Here is a 25,338-nt window from a genome sequence, read left to right as displayed (position 1 = left end):
ATAGTCTACTCTTGTCTGTCCATCACACTGGCCTCCCAGCCAGGTAAGGAACTTTGGTCCATTTCAGCAAGGACACCAGCATATTCATTCTAAGGTTGGCACCTCCTGCCAACCTCCTGGGTATGGCAGGGAACGCCCTGTCTTTCTTCTTGGTCATTCACTATGGCAACTTCCTGGTGAGGTAATGAATCATGCACCACTCCGGTCAGAATGCCAGCCCATGTTTGCCATCCATCACAGAGACCACCAGAAGTCTCAAAACAAGCCCAAGCAGGCATTAAGAGATCATACACACACACACACACACACACACACAGTAACAAGGCTGAAAGTTCAACCTCGGTTTCTGGAGCTGTGACAGTGCAATTCTAACTGTTGCATAACTATACTGGACTTTAATTCTGATACTTGTTCTTAAAATAAATAAAGATCCATCCATCCATTATCCAACCCGCTAGATCCTAATTACAGGGTCACGGGGGTCTGCTGGAGCCAATCCCAGCCAACACAGGACACAAGGCAGGAAACAAACCCCGGGCAGGGCCCCAGCCCAACGCAGATAAATAAAGATATGGTACAAAAATAAACAATATACTATATATAATATCAAACATAGATATAAAGTGTTCCTTCTCAGTAAATGAAAGAAATAGTGCCATAGCTTAAGAAACTCCATCGGGTAGGGGGCTGCTTTTAACACTATGGCCATCTTGCCTCCTAACAGCATCATTTCCCACTTTGAAAGACACTCTCAGACCTTCCTTTAACAAATGGCAGGTAAAAGAGACCCCCCCAATACACATATATCACATGATACTTTCTTTTTTTTAGAGCAATTTGTATTTCCATTAAATACATGGGACGCAACTACAACGTAAGCTATTATGCTGGATGGGTGAATGTTTTTCTTTCCATTAAATATGGTCTCATGCTGTATTGACATTCTTTTGTACCTGACCCCCATGTGCCATCATTTTAGTCTGCAATAAGCTACAGTATATGTACACTCTCTTCCAGATTCCACATCATCTAGGTGCTGCACTTCTGCCACTGATATCAAAATGGACTAGCTATGGCGTTTTTCATCTGATCGCTTCAAGACATGCACAGCCTCATGTAAATGACGTAAGTCACAATTATTCAAACATTGTGCCAAACGTCAAGAGTTAAAAGGAGAAGGGCTTCAAACTATATGTTTCAAGTTACATCCACAATCACAAAGGTAAGATCCGGACGTATTAAAAACTTGTTTTTACTATGAACTTACATGGGACAGATATGTGATAACATTATGCTTCTTTAAAAATACAGAATTTCAATAATTAATAAGGAACAGGTGAATATGTGTGTAAGCTTTATACAGCAACGGCACTGGACAGGTTATATCAGCCAGGGATAAGTCACCAAAGAATAGAGTGGGCATTACATTATCAATAGCTGGAGTGCCTATTAAAATGACAGCTCCGCACTGCCACACACGTATTTTCCAACTAGTTTAGCAAAAGACAAGCAGTTCTTTTAAGGACTGTGAGCCACCTCAAAGAGCCATGTTAAGAGCAGAGAATCCATTGTGGTATATGGCCTGCTTGTCATCCCGGCCAATACCCCCAGGCCGCCAGATGGAGCCCTCCCTGCAGTATGGAGGTGCCCCGAAGACCAGCAGGGAATCATGGACTATGTAGTTTTTATACACAGCCCTGCTGGATACCACAGGAGCTGCAAGAGGGAGCTGCAGGGAGGACTGAAGAATCATATGTACCCTATAACCCGGAAGTGCGTCATAGGAAGAGCGACAACAGAAGTGACGTACTTCCGGGGTGAAGAAAAGGACTTGTACCTGACCCGGAAGTGATAAAGAATCACATGGACAGGGGAACACTTCCGGGTCAGGGTATATAAAAGGACTGTGGGAGCTCCCAGACGGTGAGCTGAGCTGGATGGAAGGGTGGCAACGTGTCTGGGAGTGGTGGATTGGTTTATTATTATTGTATTGTGATTTATGAGTATAGTGGAGGAGATGGTGCTTTGTGGACTGTGGAAGATTAATAAAGTCAACTATTGGACTTTTATCTGGTGTCTGGAGTCTTGGACAGGGGTTCAAGGGAGCAATAGCACCCCCTATCTGTCACACCATCCATTGTGGCACTCAACATTGATGCTACAATACATCATAATAACAAGTCTTCTGGACATCTTACTTTATAAAAAAAAAAGAATGCTTCTGTTTGAGCCAGCAAAACAGTGAATGACAAACTGACGCTTCATTGTAAGGGTCTCAATTTGTTTCCTCAGCTGGTGGACCTCCCCTCTGAGAGACATGTTTTCATCAACTGCCATGTCGACAACTGCTGGATCTGGAACCGGAGCCTAGGCATAGTTGTGTTCCTCAAGGATTTTATCATCCTCCTCCTCGCCTGGTGTATCATCCTCTGTCCGTTGTTTTCTCCTCTCCAAAACACCTGATCTTGTAAATGGAACTGAGGAAATATTCCACTCAAACAACACAGGAACCACTCCCTTCTTCAACAGTTCCTGGCCTGTCTCAGACCCTGGCTCATGAAAATCCTCTTTTTTTAAAATGCTGGCTACAAACTTGAGTATGGAGACTAACCATTAGGCTCTCTCTCATGATAGCGACAATCCATTTAGATCAGGTTTCCGCAACGGAGGGAAATGTATGAAAACTAAAGACTTGTATTTACTGGAAGCTCGACATAAATGTACACGACAATGTTCAGCTGTAAAGCTATCAGTACAATGAAACTTAAACTTTTTTTCTGACATTCTCATCACTAAACAAAACTCACAGCTGCATTATGGGAAGCATAAGTGACTGTGCTGGCAGAGATTTCACCAGAGGTACGTCAGCACTACCGTGTGCATATAGCCTATTGAACAAGGAAGTGTACTCAATGAGGTGACATAATAATGAATTTTTAAATACATTTTTCAAATAAAACCTGCTAGATGAAACATAGAGATCATACTAATAATAATGGTTATAAACTGAAAAAAGAAAAGGACAAGAAAAAATGGGCAAAACTCCCTGGCTCAAAAGGTAGTCTGTTTACTCCAGTCAGCTACAGTACACAACAAACAGATCTGATCAATACTTTTCATTTCTCAATATTTCTTAATGCAGTTTTATAAGTCACTCCTATCTTGAAAACCCTTCACTGGCTCCCTGTACCACTTAGAATTGAGTACAAGGTTTCCCTCCTTACCCATCAGTGCATTTATGGATCTGCTCCCCTGTATTTACAGGAACTCCTTATCCCTCATACTTCCTCACGCACCCTCCACTCTGTGCATACAAACACTCTTCAAGTTCCCAGAACTAAGCTTAGAAGTATGGGTAATAGTTGCCTTTTCTTTGGTGGCGCCGAGGCTGTGGAATTCCCTCCCTGACTACTTGAGAGCCCCAAAGTCGACCAATGCCTTCAAACGAAACCAAAAAACTTATCTTTTTAGAAAGGCATTTTGTTAAATTATTTCTATAGATTTCTTGTTTGTTAATTTATTCTTATTTTGTAGCACTTTGAGATTGTTAAATATAAAGCGCAATATAAATAAAATGTATTATTATTTATTATTATTGAAGATAGTCTCCAGCCGTTTCAGATCTGTCAGAATCTTTTCCAAGCACAATGTGACCCATTTGACTTCTCTTGATCACAGTCACTTCTCTGGGCTCTGTCACAAGGAATTAGACAGACATCATCCTGAAAAAGCAGAATTTGAACTCATTTTGCTTTACACATCTCCAAGTAATATACGACCAACAAATATTACAGCTTCACCATTTACCTTTGGAATGGAACATTTTACATCTAATCTAATCTTCCATACTTCACACTCTCCACTCTCACATGCTTAGCAACCTCTTCATTTCTTACCACCTTCTTTCTTCTTTCTTTTCTTTGCGCTTAACTATAGAATGCATTCAATGAGGGCTCAGCAAATGATATATGCAATCTTCACACACACACACACACAGTGACTAGAATAGGACTTGAACCCAATCGCCAGATTCTTTCATGCAGCATTGCTAATTATTGTGCTGCTATAGTGCTGACACTACTTATTATTTTTTGTGATATTTTTAAGTGTTACATATTATGTTATTTAAATATCTTACCAATACAAAATCATCATAAAAGGTGCACTATACCCTACATTTACAAGATGGCAGATGTAATGCAGCATGGCATGACATTTATAAATTAGGAATAACATTTCACAAATTTACAAAAAATAATGGGTTCATGTGGCAATTTGACGAATACTGAAAAAGAGTGAAGCTTAAAGAAGCATGTTAAGAAATAACTGTATATATTATTAATTCATATACTTGCACATTGATTTAGATACTATTATTTTTATTTTCTAATTTCCATGTTATTTCCAATTTCATAAATAATTTTATTTTCCATTAGTTACAGTCTCCTTTGATTCCTAAGGGACTAAAAATGTATTTCTTCTGTATAAATGTTTAATGAGATCATGTGCTATAGAAAGTAACCACTGCATAAAAAAAATCATAATTTATTGTAAGAAAATATAATACAGTAAAGAGAGGCTAAGTTTAAACCCTTTTGTTTGCCTTCACAACAGAGGGAAGCAAGTGAATAATATCAAACATTTATTACTGTACTTTATTCTCTTATTTGGTGTTAACATCACTTTAAAAATGTATTGGTTATGAGACTTGCCCATTTGCTTTTACTGCTTTATTTCCCTACAGATAACACTTCATTATTTAAATTGTGCTATTCTTATGCCTTTGACTTTAGCGAGTTTGGTTTACTGCATGTTTCATTTCTAGCCCTCAATTAGCACAATGGATGCAATTTTTTCAAGCTGTAACAAATGGCATTCCGGTTTCTATAAAGCAAGCCTTTGGAGAAGAGTTAGACTTGTCACATTAATCAAATAATTAGAATAATTAAGTAAACTGAGAGCTCAAGATGAACAAAGGCCAGACAGCACACTGGGCTTCAATTTACTGAGTCTGACACCTTAATTCATGGATTCACATTTTTAACATGATGAGGTCTTACCATATTAATCATAGATCCTGTAAGTGTAAATGTTCTTGTAAGTGAAAACAGGTAATGAGACAATTATTATTATTATTATTATTATTATTATTATTATTATTATTATTATTATTGTTATTATTATTACACTTGATTCAGAATAACCACATTTTCCAAAATGAAAATTTATGATATTTTAATACCAGCCATTTTCTGAGGTGAAGCTTTTCATAATAAGTAATCTCTTTAGCTATAGGCTTTGACAATTAAAAGGTAGAAAAACATTAACTGTGTTACATTAACTGTCCTACACTCACCCTTCCAGACACCCATTTACCGAGCCAGCTTAATTATTTCTCATGTTTACAGGGAATATCCCAGCAGCATCTGATGTAAGGTAGAAACCAACCCTGGATGGGACACCAGTATAAAATGTTATATCCAATACACTATATAGGGGGAAAAAATGAACTTTACCACAATACACAGATTATATAGTACCTGGTATGTAAAAGTACATCTGGTATTTGAAGTGTTAAAGTGACAGAAGTTTCATGCTCATACACACAAGATATACGAGATGCCTGGTGTAATATGGGTTAGAACTAGGACAGACAGACAGACAGACAGACAGACAGACAGACAGACAGACAGACAGACAGACAGACAGACAGACAGATAGATAGATAGATAGATAGATAGATAGATAGATAGATAGATAGATAGATAGATAGATAGATAGATAGATAGATAGGAAATCTGGCTTTTAACAGAGCTTCCTTAAATAAATACACACACTTTGGTCTGAACACACACCAGAATGACTGTAAAGCAAGAAAATTATAAAGGTAAGAAAACTTATGACTTGGCTATTATAGTCACAGTGAGACCCTAAATTTGCATTAAATGAGTATATACAGTATACATGCATTGACAACGCTCATACATATTATTAAATGCATACATTATACACTCTGTATTTGATTCTTGTTAAACATTACTCTTATATTAAGTATTGTGTTCTACCTCGACCCAAGTGTATGTGAGTTTTCCCTATGTTTTTCATTTTATTTTCCATAGATGCACAGGTTGAAAAAACTTGGCCTGTATGTGTGTGTTGTGGCAAGCGGCTGGGGATGGTACCCAGCCAGGATGCCCAGGAGGACTGGAGGAGGGCTTACACCTACTGGGGACCATGAGGGGGTGACCGTCCTGGTGGCTTTGGGGACCACAGGAAAAGAGCTTAGAAGCTCAACCCTATAGGGGAGAGTGGTCACTGCCAGGGGGCACCCCAATGCCTGTGGAGCCCTGGCCCTCAGAACTTCCGCCACACCTGGAAGTGCTGGGGGGAAAAAGACCCGGGACATCCGGAGTGCTTCCGGGTGCACAACCGGTATTTCTGCTACATGAGGAAGGGCCGGCGGAAGCTAATTGGGAGGCACCTGGAGCACGTCCGAGTGAGCTTAAAAGGGGCCGCCTCCCTCCATTCGAGTTGGAAGCGGAGAAAGACAGAGCTCGGAGGAGAGGAGTGGAGGCAGACCTGAAAGAAAGGCAGTGTGAGAAGAGGCCTGGACTTTGGGGTAGAGTGTGTGTCATCCTTGTATATAGTGTTTGTAAATAAACGTGTTGTGGTGCTTGAACGATGTCTACCTGTCTGTGTCTGGGCTGTTCCCCACAGTGTCTACAAGTGAGAATCTCCTACACTCTGGACAGAGCAAGTACAGTAAAGCACTAGTTTTTTAAGTTTCTGCAGAAATGTAATTGAATTAGGAATGTCCTACGCAGTGGGGCTCTGGATTTGTTCTGCTCGTCTGCGCTGTTCTCCTTTATGGTGGTTTTTCCTATTCCTTTTCCTCATTCCTAGTTACTTTTAGTGGGTCAGTCATGTTTTAGCTATGGTAACTAATGAGTTAACTTGTGTTTGCCCTAACTCTTTCAATTCTCACATACAGACTGAAAAAATCTAAAAGCACTAAAAAATAGATTCTGGTTAGGTGTTTTCAACTATAAATGGAAAAGAGAAGGTGGAAATAGGCATGGAATGCAAAAGCAGAATCTCATGCAGTAGAAGTTACACAGCTAGCTTTTTGTTTCATGAGAATATTGGCCATTGCCTTGGCATTTGTGAAATCTGTATATTTTTATTGGGAGTGTATTAACTACAATCCTCACTGCTCTGCATTTCTGTCTTTGTTTTGTTAAATTTTTTCCAAATTTGCCTCTTTTCTATAAAGGAACCAATGCCTATTAAAGCTTTTATCAAAATACACTTCCCAAAGACCAGCATAGTTAAGTGCCTAATGCAAAAGAAGTCCAATATCAATATAATAGTTTCTGGACTATTGCCAGTGCTCAGGTTAAAAGGTAATATCACAGGCACTCTGTGATGGCTGCCTACCGGGAGCCATTTGTCGAAAATTGCTTTGCCCATCATTTAGTCAGCAAAAAGGCTCAAAACTAGTATGTTAGCACTCTATTGAATGCACACCTATAAATGATTTAAATTGTAAAAGCTGCAGACTACCATGCCGAAGTGCTCACAATGAAAGACTTAACAGCATGCGCTATACATCTTTCCCACAGTGGGCTTTAACCACCTGTCACCCCAGTAGGGCGGCAGAGACACAGCTGACACATTCTCTGTGATTAAAATTAAAATCACTGCTGGCCCTTTGCACCACTTTCCTGCGTTTCCATTAGCTGTGACAGTTCAGCACTGCGGTATATAAAAGTGCATATGAAATGACAAATCATTTCTTTTACATCATTTCAAAGTAAATGCACTGCAGTTAAAGAAAAAAAAATCCCAGAAAGAACATGAAAAAGGAAACATCAATTGTTTTTAATGATTGTACTTTAAATATTAACTTCAAAGTTTCCTGCTTTAAATTCATTCTGAGATTTTGGGGGTTTCATTCTCATCTCCTTCATGCTGAGTTTTCCTCACTAGAATTAATGATACCGTACATCATGAGGAAAGGTTTTTTTTTATCTGCTTAAAATCTTGTTATGGAAGAAGGATTTCTTTGATGTTGCGTCCAATTTACAGATCCAATCAGAGGACAGAAGGGGCATAAAAAAGCAATAGCATTTAAAAAATAATGAGGCAGTATTGCATTATGCTTGAAGGAAACCAGCAGCAACAAACAGATTTATTTATTTTTTTCATGGGCCAAAAGCAGTTAAAGAAAAGCTGCAGAAATAATATTTGTGAAACATAAAGTCATTTATCAAGCCATGAAAAAAAGAAATCACTACAAAACAAAGAGCAAAGGTGATGCTTTCTTTATAATAGATTACACTGAGATGGAGTGAGGAAATATTCTCAGAGACAAGACGACTTATACAGAAAGCCGAAAACTGTGTTATTAAAGCAAGAAAGGATGGAACAGATTCTGAAAAACTTTACTTCTCTGTTTATGAGGTAAGCATAAAAAATATTTCAGCAGATGCTGCAGAGAAGCACATAACTCAGGTTGCAACATATACTTAAAGAATACTATAAAGCTAATTGAGACAGGGAGATGCCTACTGTTTGGGCACACGGCAGATATGATATTTTGTATTTAATAGAGTTTATATCCTGAAGGGAGAAACCAATAGCTTTCTATTGTCTTGTGTTTAAGTAATCCAAAAACCAAGGAAGAAGTAGTACAGTGGTTAGCAACATTAACCCACAGCTCCACAGTCCTAAATCCTGGGTTTGAATTTCACACATTTGTGGTTACTCCTATGTTTCTTCCACATTACAAAGATTTCTTCTATTTTGATACCATAAGACTGAATCGCAGGGTTGGTTTCTGCCTTGTGCACCAAACCCTAAAAGGGATTAAGTGGATTATTCAAACAAAAGATGAATAGATGGATGGATGTAGAAAGGGAAGAAAAATAACAGAACCAGTAATCCTCCGCCTAAGCTAACCAACTTCAACAGGTGCTGAGTGGAGTCCAACCTTACTGAATGCATAGCGTCCTGGTATGGCATCTGCTCGGCTCAGAAACAGAAAGCGCTATAGGGGACGATAAAGTCAGTTTGGAGTACAGTATTACTCTCACACAGTTCCTATCTGTTTAGGATATATATATATATATATATATATATATATATATATATATATATATATATATATATATAGTGACAGATAGGGGGCACTATAGCTCCCTTAAACCCTCAGACAATATGTCAGACACCAGGCAAAAGTCCAAAGTTTGGATTTATTATAATAATAATGTGCACAAAGCACCCTCCTCTCCACAATACTCATACAAATAAACACAATTCCCAATAATCAATAATCCTCCTCTCTCCCAGACACGTTGCCACCCTGCCACCCAGCTCAGCTCAATGTCTGGGATATCCCACAGTCCTTTTATAGTCCTTGACCTGGAAGTGTTTCTTCTGTCTCCGTCCATGTGACTGGTAACACTTCCGGGTCAGGTAAAAACTCCTTTTCTTCAACCCGGAAGCACATCATTCCTCTTGTCTATGTGGCTCGGACATAATTCCGGGGCGTAGGGCAAATAGTTGCTGCTCATTCCTGCAGTGCCTTCTAGCGGCCCCCGTGGTATCCAGCAGGGCTGTGGATAAAAACTCCATTTTCCATAATTCCCTGCTGCCTTTCGGGGCACCTCCATGCTGCAGGGAGGGCTCCACCTGGCGGCCTGGGGGTATTGGCCGGGATAAATGGCCGGCTATGTACCACTATATATATATATATATATATATATATATATATATATATATATATATATATATATATATATATATATATACACATACATAAAATACAAGCTGCCTTAGAAGTTAAAACAGGTCTATTAAAGACCTTAGCCACTCTGAACAGTCACTTCGTCGATCTGGTGAACAGTAAAGAACCATTAACACTCACAACACAAAATTTAGAGACAATTTATATCCTCAGGATATAAGATTTCTGAAGAGCTGATCAGACAATTGCATCAGGTTTCTTGCAGTTATTATTTGATGTTGCATTTACTGCATAGTGTGGTGTTAAATATCTGGTTTTAGTATTGTACTACTGTTGTTGGTGTGTGGAAACTTAGAACTTGTAATGTAAATTTTGATTAAATAAATAATCTAGGACTACTGTAATGACATAAATTTGATAAATGGAAAAGACAGGTAAATGGATTAATGTAATGAATAAATAAATGTCACTGTATACATATAAAATGCAGATAACAAGGAATGATTCAGTTTTACTTTGACACAGCAACTTTTTATCCAGCACATCTTATATATATGTTTACTAATATGATTTGATTTTATGAACCCCTCAAGGGCACCCATGTCTGCAGAGTTCTAGCCATGCTAATAAGTAATGTACTTTATGTGGTTAATTGCATAATTACCACAACTAGAATGCTTTAGACCTGTACATTACAGCTATGAATTTTGCTGACGAACTCTTTTAAATAGCTCATTGCCACTAATGCTCTACACATGTTTAATCCATCTAGCACAACAAATAAATGTTGGCAGATGAATTCAATTCATTGAGAGTTCAAGACCAAATCAACACCAGAAGATGCGGCTGAGTTGGGGTTCAGTGTCACTATACAGTACTCTATGCTCTTTCTTTTTTCCCCAATTTCCAGCAAGGAAAAGCAAAGCATTATCACATCTTAAAGCAATGCCACTTCCCCATTTACTTGCCACCCATAAGAGGAAATAAATTACTAAAGATGTGCAGCTCATGGTTCCAACAATCCATCCATCCATCCATCCATCCATTTCCTGCATCTGCCTGGTACAAATCATGAAGAAACGTCTAACACAAAGCCCAGAGGCACTGATTCTCAAAGCAAAAATAAGATAAACAATAAAAGCAAAAAAAAACAGCCCTATTTACTTTATAGGTGTACATAAGTTAGTTTTAAAGAATGCAAAATTTAAATCAGGGATCCATAGTCTCAGTTCTGGAGGGTCAAAGAGTCAGGCAGACATTTCTGGTATTACAGATGTTTCTTTTTGCAGAATATCTTCCAAATGGTTAAGGACTGACGGAGATGCTGTTTATCCCTTTCTAAGCTTATTTTAACTAAAATGCTTTACTGAAACAGATGACACTTCACAATAAACATACAAAGTGTAAATGGCACCAAGTTAGCTTGCATTTTATTTATGTTTCATTGACCCCTGATTTAAATACAGTTGCTGCTGCTTCAGATATACAAATGTTGCTTATATTGTTTAATTAAATATCCTAGCTATTGACAGCCTTCTTGAGCCAACTATACCATATCTGAATACCTTATGTGTACAGTCTATCCAGTTAATGTTGTCATGGCAAGATGGTGCTATTGTATTCAAAAAGACAGTTTGTCTTTAAACAAATGAATAACATCAGTAATCACTGTTACCCCTAATCAAGAAGAGAAACAGCGTGAAAGACCTACAGTACTATAGGAACTATTCCGAAATAAAACTAAATATTTTACCATACCCTTAACAGTGAACATCATCCTAAAATACTCTACAGGTGCACACAATGGTGCTCACACTTACATTATGCACACCGGAATGTTAAGCAACACGCTTATGATCAATCAGTGAATTACTGGCAAGAACTTTAATGTCAACCTTGGGTTTCATATTCCAGGCTTTCTCTGTGCTGTAAAAATAACATTGTCCTTCAGATGAGACGCAAAACCAAAGTTCTAACTCTCTGTGGTCATAAAAGATTCCTGGGCATCCTTTGTAAAGAGCAGCTGGTCCAGGCGAATTACCCACCAGGGCCTAGTCATTCTGGCCCCCTAATCATCCCCTGTCTCTAATTGTCTCTCTCTCACCACTTACCCACCTAATAGCTCATGTGTGGTGAGTGTACTGGAGCAAAAATGGCTGCCACTACATAATCCAGGTGGATGCTACACATTAGTAGTGATTGAAGTGGTTTTACATTTACTATGAAATGTGCTTTGAGTAGTGGGAAAAGCACTATATAAATGTACAGAATTATTATTAATTATTATTGTGACCAGAAAAATAATTACTGTATCTTCTTTCATTTTACTCTTGGGAACCTTAATACAAACTGCTTTGTTATCATTTCTAATGAAACGTGCCACTTAAAATAATCATTAGCTAAGTGATTCATTCATTTTTACAATAATGTTTCTGAGAGGCAGCTGCTCCATGAGAGGGCTAGAGAAGCAATTTCTGTAAGAGAAGATTTTTATGAAGTTTACATAGTGTGGCAAGTCACTGAGGCTGCGACCCGGCCGGGATGCTTGGAAGGACCAGGAGGTGGCATGTACGTCCTCCGGGCCCCGAGGGGGCAACCGCCCTGGATCAGAGGAGGACCATGGGAGAAGAACAAGGAGGCTCACACCTATTGGGACCCGTGGCCACTGCCAGGGGGCATCCTGAGTCTCAGAGGGCCCGGGACTGATTTACTTCCGCCACACCCAGGAAGATGGAGGAGTGTCGTCAAAGGGAGCACCTGGAGTACATCCAGGTGAGAATAAAAGGGCCTGCTCCCATGGAGAGAGGAAAGGCGGTCCAAGGACAGAGAGGGAGAAAGAGAAGGCCGGAGGACTGGTGATTGGTGTTTGGAGCACAGTGTGCTGTGCGGGACTGTATGATGGAGGAGAAAATAAACCTGCTTTTTATGAAGATGCGGTGTCTGTCTGGTGGTGTTCGGGCATGTCTCACAATAGTAAAGGCTTGACTGATGGATTGTGGGTAGTATTTCTCTTTGAAAATAAGCTACAAAGATTCCATTAATAAATGGCACAACAAAATTGTAAAACTGATTTATCCAGCAAGTATCTTTTTTTTTTAGGTTAAAAAAAATAAGGTTGGGCGTTGCGAGGTGGCATAATGTTTAGCGCCACAGCCCAAACACTCCAGGGAGAATTACCCATTGACTTTGTGGGGCTTTCATGCTCTCCCTAAGATGGCACAGATTTTCTTCAGCTGCCCTGGTGTCCTTTTACATACTACAATGTGCAGGTCAGGTTAACATGCAACTCCAAAGTGGCCCGCTGTGAATTTATGTGTGTGTGCACTTGGCAATTGACTGCTACCACTCGCCTGGAATGATTCCTTCCTTATACTTAATACGCTCCAGTAATCAATGACCTACTATGAAGTAACCAGACTAAGAAATAGATTGGTTTAATGCATAAAAATGCAGAAATATGACAAAAATGAATCTAACTTCTTGCTTGGATTGCATTATTTGTTACTTTTTGGATCAAAAATTATACCAACTATCAGTCACTAAAGCAATAAATTGGTAATGGTAAATACATTTCCTTAAAGAGAATCAACTGCGTAAATATTATAGCATAATGTACAACATGAATGAAAAATATCAGAGATGTTGTGCATTATCAAATTCAGAATTATCTGTACTTTTTATGAATCCACTTAGTCCAATAAGCCATAGCCTACCTTTACAGCACTAAGTACAAGGCAGGTGCCCAGCTTTGATCGAATGCCGGTCCACCATTCTCCACATACATTCCACCAGGCCACACATAACTCTCCAGTCAACCTGCCTTTCATGTCTGTGATACCTGAGAGGACACCAGACTACATTTGTGCAAATTCTGGACAGTCATTGATTAGCTAAGCATGTAAATCCAAGTATATGGAACTTTAAAGAAGCAGTACTAACCACTGTCCCAGTTTCTTAAACATACAAAGTCAAATTCATTAGAAGGATTCAAGTTTAATTTTCAAATGAAAGGTCAATCTTGGGAGATAAGTCAATATTTGTAGATAAATAACAACATTTGTATATGGTGTGAATTCATTCATGGAGTCATATATTATTAAATTTGCCTAATCCAGTTCAGAGTCACTGGGGGCTGTAAAATGTCCCATGCAGCACTGGACATACAATCAATCAATCAATCAATCAATCAATCAATCAATCAACATTTATTTATATAGCACATATTCATACAAAAAAATGTAGCTCAAAGTGCTTTACAAAATGAATAGAGTAATAGAAGACACAATAAAAGATAAACATAAGTCAACATTAATTAACATAGAATAAGAGTAAGGTCCGATGGCCAGGATGGACAGAAAAAACAAAAAAAAACTCCAAAAAGCTGGAGAAAAAAATAAAATCTGTAGGGGTTCCAGACCAAGAGACCGCCCAGTCCCCTCTGGGCAAAACATACAACAGAAACCATCTTTGGATGGTGCACTAGTCCACTGCACGACACAATTAAAGAAGGTCAATGTACTGTTGGCAATAAATGTAACATACACAAATTTGAGATGTAGGATTGTACATATACAAGAAAGGTTACAAAGACATAAGGGGAAAGTGCAAATTCCAAACATACTATGTAAGTGACTGGATTGGGATTTGAACCCATAGCTCTGTAACTGTGAAATAGCAAAGCTACCTACAGAACAACTGTGCCAAAGCCTGGGTGTAAATCAGTGTTCTTAATCTACAAGTGAAACAAAATGAAAGAAATAGCTACTGACACACATGATTCCTTTAGGTTTCCTTGTCAAGAAAAATACAAGCACTCATAGCCCCTTAAATATTGTTTAGTCAAAAGAATTTAGTTTGACCAAATGTTGAAAAAAGTGTAAAAAAAAAAGATTTTACCCCAAGCAACAGCGCAATGGTTCTGTCTCTTCCTTAATTAATTATGAATTACTGTAACGTGGTTTTAATGGAACAAAGCATTGTAGATGTGAATTTGTAGCCCCAGGCCACACGTAAATGAGTGTAAATTAACTAAAAACTAGTGATCAAATGATAAAAAGAAACTTTGTGGAAACTGTAAATAACTGTAGCATTTGAATTTATATATTTGATAAAACCCGCCACACAGGAATTAAGCAGCTGATTTAGGAAAATGTAGCACTATGAGATAAAGCACATACTGTGCTGAGACAAATTTGCTCTTCAGTTTTGTATAATATTTTCAAACACTCTTCATAAGGTTTAGGGTTGTGGACGGCTGAGCTCACTGTTGTAGCACTGGATACAGGATAGATATAAGCTCTGGTCAGGGTACCAGTCTATCATAGACCCAGTCATGCACACACTAACAGTCAGATTGGGAAACATTGAGAATTGATAATTAATCTAACATGCATATCTTTAGGAAGAAAACACAGACAGTGGGAGAAAATGCAAAATCAACATGGACAATGACTGGGCAACGGGTTTCACGCCTAGGATACTGGGTCCATTAAACAGCAGTTCTATCCACCATAATACCATGCCGCCAATTACCTTTTGTTTACCAATTTTAGGTATGTGAATAACATCATTATAGAAAGGCAACTTCTGAGGAGATATCCATAGCTGAAATATTTGCAAAAAATGCAAAATGCAAAAATTCACTTTCAAAACCTAAAACAAGACAAGGAGAAGAGCAGTGCAACTGTTACATATTTCAGGATAGTCTACATGGAAATGATTATTAATGGCACCAACTTCAAAATGTGCTTTCACTTGTCAAGGAATACTTTTGTCCACAGTATGATCTCTGCCTCACAATAAGGACAGCTGAGAAGTGGCAAGTCTATTTAATTGAAAGAGATTAGAGGCTTTAAAGAGAGATAATGAATAATATGAAAGCTCAGTCAAAAGTGAACTATTCAGATGTGAAGGCTGAGCTTGAATGTAAAACAAATAAAGTGACATTTCATGGTATAATCCTCTGTAAGAGATTGATTATAATGGGCTCATGTTACAAGGGAAAATTAATTTACCAAAATGAGACATTATTACAGTTGTAAAAAGTGAATGTCTTTAGGTTGGAGGGTGGGAGTGTGTATGTGCAGCGTGAGTGTGCAGATTCACAGAGCCATTCCTAAAGAGAAAGTGCTTGTCCAGGCTGCTTAGCAGAGCTGAATCCTGCTTTCACTCTTTGTGGAATTTCACCCTACCTATCCACCTATCTACAGAAATTCCCAGCATCACTCATAGTGATAAACCGTGGGCAACAAAATCAACAAATACAGTAGTATGGTGTAGTGTGCAGGAAGGCGGCATAGTGTAGTGGCTAAAACATTCAACTTCAAATCATATTGCTGCCCATTCAGTTCCTTCCCCGATCTCCTTTGTTGACCACATTGAATCAATTAACGAATCTGCTTGAACTAAAAGCAAAAGCTTGTAAGAATATATATAAACAAACTGTAGTGAAATCACCTTCAATTAAAGTGACAGTACAGTACTGAATAATATTAATAATTGATGTAATTGTGGTTGAGCATACATAAATTTATAGACCATGAAGATTAGGTGTAGCAGCATTGACTTCTAATCCTTTGTCACGGTGATGTCTCATTAAGTAAGTCTAAACTTTAGAATGTTGCAAAATAATACAAAATTTGTGGACCAAAGGATCTCAGCAATAAGGGACATTCATTCATGTACAGTAATTTTACTCCTATTTATCCTTATTCTAAATACAGTTTTTAAGTACCAATTTAGTGTATGACTGAAGGCCGCCCTGAATGTCAAACTACCCCTCATTCTTGTTAAGCCAATTTAGTTTTGTCATTTTCAGCTAACAGCAATACATTCTTATGAACACTGGTTAAACCGGCAAGCTGCACAAAGGGAGAAGCTCTAACCTACTACACCTGAACGCGACTTCCACCCATTCATCAAAGTGGATATTAATAACATTTGTATATCATTCAGTTAGTTTCATTTTCTGTCAAAAAGACATTTTAGCAAAATACTGTCTAAATATTCAGAGGAAATGGACATTACGTTTGAACTGATTTATTCCTTTAAACTAGGGGGTTCCACCCCCTGCTCGCTTTGCTGGACAACTCCTGGGTTTGTTTTTTCCGGAAATACAATTCTTCGCCCTCTTTAAATTGAATCATACTCTGACCTGGTGAATGAATTGGTAATAATTTAACAGAATGACTTCAACAGTGCATTTGCCACTCCATTAAATGCCACACGCTTTCCATTGCACTGATGTACCGAGTATCTAAATATGGTTGAAGTTTGTCCTGACTGTTCTTTTGATAAAGTTACGCTTACTCTATCATATCATAACCGATGCACAATATTCGACATTAATATGATAATCGAATCATTTGAGCAAATACGGGTTATATGGTACAATCATTGAATTATCGGGCATCACAATTTTACCATCTTTCTTGCCTTGATAAGTGTATTGTTTGTGATGATTATCTCTTCAGCGATAATCAGGAAAGCCAGCCTTAGTCATATCTGTTGTTTAAACGACGCTTTTGGAAATTTCTTTAAACGCTTTTTTTCTTTTGAGTCCCAACATACTGAATCATTTAAATGTTTTCCGTGAGACATGTGTTTAATGACTTTGTACCATAATTCAGGATAGGTTTCTCTGTTTGGAATTTCAGCACAGACAAACCGATCTACATCATCAGCAGTTAATAATTTATTTTGCAAATTAACTAATAAGTGCATGTGATGCAAACCCCATTTTTGAAATTCGATCGTGTAAATGTATGCTCTGATTTGACCAAACACCGTTTTGTGTTCATTCCATAAAAATAAGACTTTCTGTTAAAGCAATCTACACTACTTACGAAAGTGGTGCTATCCAGAGCCAATATAGCCGGTAGCAGTTCTCAAGAATCTGCGGATTTCTGGCCATTGTAGATTGCACGTCATTGTAATAAATAAATCTGGGCGACCGATAGTTCGGGATATTGCCACTGCTTCATAATACAGTATAACTGTTAAAGTGCTCTTGGACTACCTTGATATGATGATGGTAATATTACTGCTTTCTTTATTTTGAACAAGTCTGAACTATTGATATTTTCATTTTGAACGTGATCATTGCATATGTTCCATTGTAAGTTTTGCTTGATTCGATTTAATAAAGAATAGACGATTAGCTTTGACTTTTAGATACGCATTAATAATGTAATGTTGCAATAGACATTGCAGATCTTTCTTCTTCGCTTAGTCGTGGATGTGTCACCTTTAACTTCTACATTTTTTTAGAGCTGCTCTTTCTTTTTCTCTTGGTCGTTTTTGAAGTTATATCCAACAACTGAGAGGTTAGATGACCGTGATCTTGTTTGCAAATGATTGTAAGTAGGGCGTGACTTGCCAAGGTCACTGTCTCACGGGACTTGCTTCCAAAGGATGTCAGTATGACATGACTTGACCATGTCGCGGGATGTGAAATTGTCTCTCTGAAGTGTCTCTCTGTCTCTCTTCTAATCTGTCTCTCTTCAAAAGATCACGTCTCGTCCCAAGTTTTTTTTTTTTTTATAATAGGGAAATATACAGTATATCAGGGCTAAAGGGCAAGAGTAGGAGGCCACCCAAAGGTGGGTTTAAACACTCAGTACAGCAAAAATAATTTGTTCATAAGATTATTGAAAGTTATTGTAATTACTGACCTGACATGGCATGTATCAAGTTTCAAGACATCCTGCATAACTATGTCTACTGTTCTCTGTCTTTACTATGAAAAGCAATCAGAAAATGGCACAGGAAAAACTTAGCAGAAAGTACAGAAATCCAGGCCCCCAATTCTCCTTAAACAAGATTAGGATTATGGACTGAGTAGAATGTGTTTAGTAGCTGGGGAATATAGGGCCAGGGTGCCCATTCTAGGGTAAATCCCTAGCGGCCTAACAAGAGGTACATTCTTCTGCTGGGGAGGAATGGGCAGCAAACAGAAGAACCTGCTCCTTAAAAACTGATGAACTGTTTTACTTCAATGCATTTTGTTCTTTTTGGTCTGTTTATCTCTTCCAGTGTATATTATTAATAAAGGTAACATTTTTGAGTAGTCCTTTGTGATATGCTGGGTGTGGAGTTAATCTGGTAATCATCAGGAGTAAAAGAGATGCCAAACCTGCATTTGATGTCAATCCATTGCCACTAACTAAAAAACTGATATGATATCCCTACGACTTCCTAAGAAAGAGTTAAAAGAAAGCTTTTATTCTACTGAGGAAACACTTTAATCAGATCTACAGCCTATTCCACAACTGCATTAAGAATTATTAATCCTTTTGATGTTTAATTCTCTTAGAATAGAAAAATGAGAAATTCGGTTATGAAAGCTTTATAGAATTGTTTCTTCTGAAAGCAGACACATTTATTTTCCTCTGCTTTATTCGTGCTGTAAGCCAATTTACAGTTGACAAAGATTTACTTTGTAAACGTATGCAACGATCAGTGCCTGTGGTGCTCTTATTGTAATGAGCTAAGGCCTTATGCTGTAGATTCTGAAGCCCAGAAGAATATTGTGCTGCAGCAAGAAAAATACACACCAGGGCTTAGGGATATACCTTACTTACAGAGAGATCACTTAACTACCCACGGCCTAAAAAAATCAAAGTATACATGAACCATGTAAGATTATAAAGGAAGGGATAAAATTGTGAATATTATTTTAGGATTTGAGTAAATAAAGAAAAGTGAGCTATAGTAATAATATGATCCATTCATTTGTATAGTTACTTGAATGGTGGGCTCCCCTATTATACTAGGACTTACAGTAAATGGAAATGCCAGATATGCATTTCCTTTCAAAATGTTCACTCCAAGATGAAAAAAATTTTGTCAGTTTCTTTAAATCCAGCATTTAAAATGCATCATTGACAATATCCATCCATTTTCTTAGTCCAGTTCTGAGACTTATATAAAAGTCAAAACCAACGCTAGCAGTATTATGTACAAGACAGAAACCAGTAATGGATGGGACACCAGTTGATCTATTGGCATATTAATGCAAAAACATCCACAATCACCAGTTCATGCAAGGTAAACAAGCAGATGTCAAATAACTGAAACTGCACCTCTTTGAGAGGAAAACATACACAGACAAAAGGAGATCATGTACACTTCAAACAGAGTGGGGCTAGGAAATATTTCAAATGAAAAAGCAGTGAGTCAGCAGTGCTAACCACTGTATTATTGTGCTGCTCCTGCTAATTACATTAGAACACTCTAGACGAGAACAGGCCATTCAGCCCAACAAAGCTTGCCAGTCCTATCCACTTAATCCTTCTAAAAACATCAAGTTGAGTTTTGAAAGTCCCTAACGTCCTACTGTCTACCACACTACTTGGTAGCTTATTCCAAGTGTCTGTGGTTCTCTGTGTAAAGAAGAACTTCTTAATGTTTGTGTGAAATTTACCCTTAACAAGATTCCAATGGTGTCCCCGTGTTCTTGATGAACTCATTTTAAAATAACAGTCTCGATCTACTGTACTAATTCCCTTCATAATTTTAAATGATTAAATCATGTTTCCTCTTAATCTTCTTTTGCTTAAACTGAAGAGGCTCATCTACTGTATTTTAATCTTTCTTCATAATTCATCCCTGTAGCCCTGGAATCAACCTAGTCGCTCTTCTCTGGTCCTTTTCTAGCACTGCTATGTCCTTTTTGAAGCCTGGAGACCAAAACTGCACACAGTACTCAAGATGAGGCCTCACCAATGTGTTATAAAGCAGGAGCAGAACCTCCTTGGACTTGTACTTCACACATCAGGGTGCTATATAATGTAACATTATGTTTGCCTTCTTACTAGCTTCTGAACACTACCTGGCAGTTGATAGTGTCGAGTCCACTACGACTCCTACATCCTTCTCATAAGGTGTACTCTTGATTTTCAGACCTCCCATTGTGGATTCAAACCTAGCATTTTTGGTTCCTATGTGTAATACTTTACATTTACTGACATTAAATTTAATCTGCCATAAATCTGCCTGAGCCTGTATGCTATCCAAGTCCTTCTGTAATGATTTAACTGATTCCAAATTATCTGCCAATCTACCTATCTTGGTATCAACTGCAAACTTAACCAGTTTGTTACTTATATTCCTATATACATTATTTCTATATATTAAAGTAGCACCGGCTCTAGCACTGACCCCTGTGGAACACCACTCTTAAAATCAGCCAATTCTGATGAAGTTCCTCGCACTATCACCCAGTGTCTCAGCTAATTCTGCAACCATCTACAAACATCACACTGAACTCCATCTTCTTTTAGTTTCACGCCCAGTCTCTTGTGTGGCACCTTATGAAATGGTTTCTGAAAGTCAAGAAAAATAATATCATATGCCTCACTTTGATCATACACTTTTGTTGCTTCCTCATAGAATACAAGCAGGCTGGTAAAACATGACCTCCCTTTTCAGAACCCATGCTGACTGTTCAGAAAAACTCCTGTACTTGCCATGTGCTGCTCAATCTTATCCCTAATAATTCCTTCCATTAATTTTTCTGTGATGCATGCTAAGCTTACTGTAGTTCCTTGGGTCTTGGTGATTTGTTTGATTTCAGTATATTTAACCTTGCAGTATCTCCCTCTATAATATCTAAATCACTCAAAACCTCCTTAGTAGTTCCATTTACTGTTAGGAGGTTATCCACTTCCTCACTTGTGCTATTTCACTGTTTGTATCTTTTTGTTGCACTTGACCTCCTCCTTGACTGTTCTTTTACTACTAAAATACTGAAAGAATCTCTTTGGGTCATCTTTCACCTTATCTGATATTTTCTTCTCCAAATGTCTTTTAGCGGCGGCACGGTAGCGCAGTGGTAGCGCTGCTGCGTCACAGTTAGGAGACCCAGGTTTGCTTCCCAGGTCCTCCCTGCGTGGAGTTTGCATGTTCTCCCTGTGTCTGCATGGGTTTCCTCCCACAGTCCAAAGACATGCAGGTTAGGTGGATTGGCGATTCTAAAATTGTCCCTAGTGTGTGTGTCCAGTGGTGGGTTGGTGTACTACCCAGGATTGGTTCCTGGGATTGGCTCCAGCAGACCCCAGTGTTCAGATTCAACAGGTTGGAAAATGGATGTCTTTTGGCTAGCTGATATCCTTCTTAATTGTTGCCCTCATGATCTCATACGCCCTACAATTCACTTTGGAGTTATTAGTCGTATACGCCTCATATAGCTGTTTTTTCCTTTGCAGCTTCTTTTTTAATTCTTTATTAACCCACTCTGGAGTTTTTTTTAAATTCTTATTAATTCCAAACATAAGTATGTACCTGTCCAGCATTACATGTAAAACATTTTTAAACCTGTTCCACTGCTCTTCGACTGTCTCCACACTTAAAAGCTTATCCCAGTCTATCTTCCTTAGACTTTGCTATATCTGCTCAAAATTTGCTCTACGAAAGTTAAACTTAGTGATTTTAGCCTTTGCATCCACACTCTTACACAACACTGAGAACTGCATTATATTATGTCCACTTGACCCTAATGGTTCAATCACCTCTACACCCTCAATTCTATCCTGATTATAACAAAATAATAAGTCCACACAGGCTTCACCCCATGTTGGTGCTTTAACATGCTAAGGTAAAAAAACAGTCACTGGTTACTTCTAAAAACTCCTGCTCTTGTGTGCCGCCATTTGCCATTTGCTGCTTACCTATTCCAAATTAAGTACACTTTGTGCTATATACATTTTAATCTGTGCACAGTATGCGTTAAACATGTACTTCTTTGGATCTGGTTATAGCTTTTGATCTGTTCACTGTTTGACTAGAGTTTAAACATTCCCCTTGTTTCTGATTGGATCTACTGTTGGGTAATCCAACTTTCTTTCATATCCATGTATATACAATTAACTGATGGCTCCAAAGTCAACAATGTGAGTGAGTGTGGCTGCCTACATGAGTCATACATCAGATGAAACTTGCAGCACATCCACATTTGGCTGCTCCTTACATCAGATGTTACTGGGGTAGGTACCAGCACTGACCCTACAATTTAAAAAGCAGGCACTGAAACAGTATGGAAAGAGGAATAAATACACACATAAATAAAAGAATGTACTGAGGAGGCACACCCTATGGATTTACAATCCCTTACAATAACATCATGCCATGGCTTTTTCAGATCTGCTTAATCCAACCAAAGGGTCGTGAGGAACCACAGCAGAGCACATTTATGAAAATTCCCAAGATCACTCATATAGGGCTAATTTACATCTGACAATTAAATTAAAATTTGGGTTTAATTTAATTTGTGTTGTTTTGTTTATGCCAAATTCTGTAGAACAACCTCTCAGTGTAGAAAACATAGGACTTTTTAAAGCCAGCAATTTATGTGTATAAAGTGTATAAAGTACGCATGGGTCAGTCTTTGTGATTGTTACTGTTGCTGTCGCTCACTGTTTTCTCTTCCTTCTACAGCTTCGGCAAAATGAATTGCCTAAAACACCACATAGATGCAGTGAAATGAGAGATGAGGGATTAGTAAAAGCAAGTGAGCAGTCCATTATGCCATCCTCAAGCCAACATACTGTTTTTAGAGCCATTCTCTGTGTCAACTTTGTACTTCTGCCAAGCAGTACAGACATTTGCAGTGCCATCATCTATCACACACTGTACAGCAGGCTCATGAGAGAGCAAGCTATAATATACTTGTCTTTTATAAGAAATTCTGTTATAAATATATGTTTTTTATTTTTATGTGAATCTTTTAAAATAATGGTTTACATATAAATTATTGGACATAAAGCTAAATGCTTCAGCAAATCTACCCACCCATTTTCTAGGCCTACTTATTTTAAAACACAGAACTGGAAAGTGCAAAGTAGGAATCACACTTTCTCACAGACACACACACACTGGATCGATTTACAGTTTCCGCTTAACTTAACATTAGATATGCACATTAGATATGAAGAGAAACTAGTGTACTAGAGAAAATCCCAGTAGACTACAGACAAACATCAAAACTACACAAAGACAACAACCACGCTATAAACTGAATCCAGATACCTAGGGCTCTGGGGCAGCAGCATTCTGCCATAAAACAACAAATTGAAAACATTGCAAAAAGTGCTTAATTTTCAAATTCTCATAGATTGTGCCATGCCTTGTATCTTGTATATGCATTGGCTTGCTGCTACACATTAATGGAAATTACACTGTTAATCCACATTTTTTTGTGGTACACATGTTTCTAGTTTACTCCCATGAGTTTGACTTGAAGCTAGTATATTTCCACATACAATTTTTGTCTTGATTGTTTGTAATTTATTTGCTTTTGATTGGTTCTCCATAGATTTTGCCTAATCCTGAATGCTTCCTCACACGCTTGAGAATGAATTCAACACTAGTTTTTAAGAAATGTGTTCACTGCCAATAGACAAAGAAGTGTTATAGGCAGTAAGATCATAGCCAGCACCTTTCAATGAGCACAAAGGCAATGCTTTTCAAAAGATACCACATAAACTGATGTACTGATTTTGAATTTAGATTTCTGACTAGCTATTATCATACGGTTACTATTAACTGAATTATTGATAATTCAAACACTTACCCTATTTGTTTTTGTTTTTGTATAAGCTATAATTGCTAACAATGGTTCAGTGTTCTCCTGACACTCACTGCATAACATCAATCTTTCTTTGAAAGGTAACATTTCTGGATGAGGTCTTCTCCATCCTGGCACTGGCCATACACGGATCATGGCTCAAAACAGTCTGAAAAACTAAATTTTGGATTGTCTATGAATTGTATATATCCTGGACTGGTTTGATCCAATTAGGACTGCAGAAATATCAGTCTTACCCAAACACACTTATTCACACTGGGCTAATTAACCCAATATGCACATGGTTTAAACTTTGGAGGAAACAGGAAACCCAGGTGGAAACTGCAGAGTTCAGATAAGTAATGATATCTCAGCAATGACTCAAAATCCAAAAACTAACTTTTCTGGAGATGTTCATGACATTATACTCAAGCTTTAGTAAAAAAAACTGAGCAATTGTAAAATATAGCTTTTTTCGATATTCAATTTTTAATATACCATATATACTTGTGGATAAATTCCCCCAAAGATAAGTCAGGAATTGATTTTACATTATAATTTCTGGTATTTTATAATGTCGGACGTATAAGTCAAATGTGGAAAACTCACACTATTGGTACAAGGGATTATGATATGCTAACACCCACCTGAGAGAGTAACCACGGAGCGCACAGCCTTTTTTTTCTATGTGGTGCAGCAATTCACTGTATCAGCGTGTGCTTCTAACCCCTCTCTCTCTCTCTCTATTGTGCCTATGTGACCACACAGTAATACCCAAACTATTTCAAAGGAACACTTGCTCTGATTTGTGTTTTTTGTATCTCACACCCTCATACACCTTTATCGTAAGAGCATCCCTTATCTACGATGGAGCATTTGATCAGTTGAAAATATGAAGCTAGTTAAAGGTTATTTTATTTAATTAATTTAATTAAAGGTTGTTGAAGTAGCAAAAAAAAATTGGTAACTGTGCTGCTCAACAAAGTTCGATGTGTCTGAGAAACTGATGTGAGATTGGAGGAGGCAA

The 25,338-nt window shown here is 37.9% G+C and overlaps 1 protein-coding gene across 1 annotated transcript in view; it reads right to left on the bottom strand.

Annotated features, from left to right (window-relative positions):
* gfra1b (gdnf family receptor alpha 1b) overlaps positions 1-25,338 on the bottom strand; it is a 287,118-nt gene that overhangs the window by 183,838 nt on the left and 77,942 nt on the right. The gene's annotated exons all lie outside the window — the stretch shown is intronic.

This window comes from Polypterus senegalus, chromosome 1 (genome assembly GCF_016835505.1).
Source record: "Polypterus senegalus isolate Bchr_013 chromosome 1, ASM1683550v1, whole genome shotgun sequence".
Taxonomy (NCBI): domain Eukaryota; kingdom Metazoa; phylum Chordata; class Cladistia; order Polypteriformes; family Polypteridae; genus Polypterus; species Polypterus senegalus.
The sequence above is the reverse complement of the archived record's forward strand: the minus strand, read 5'-3'. Positions and strand labels throughout refer to the sequence as shown.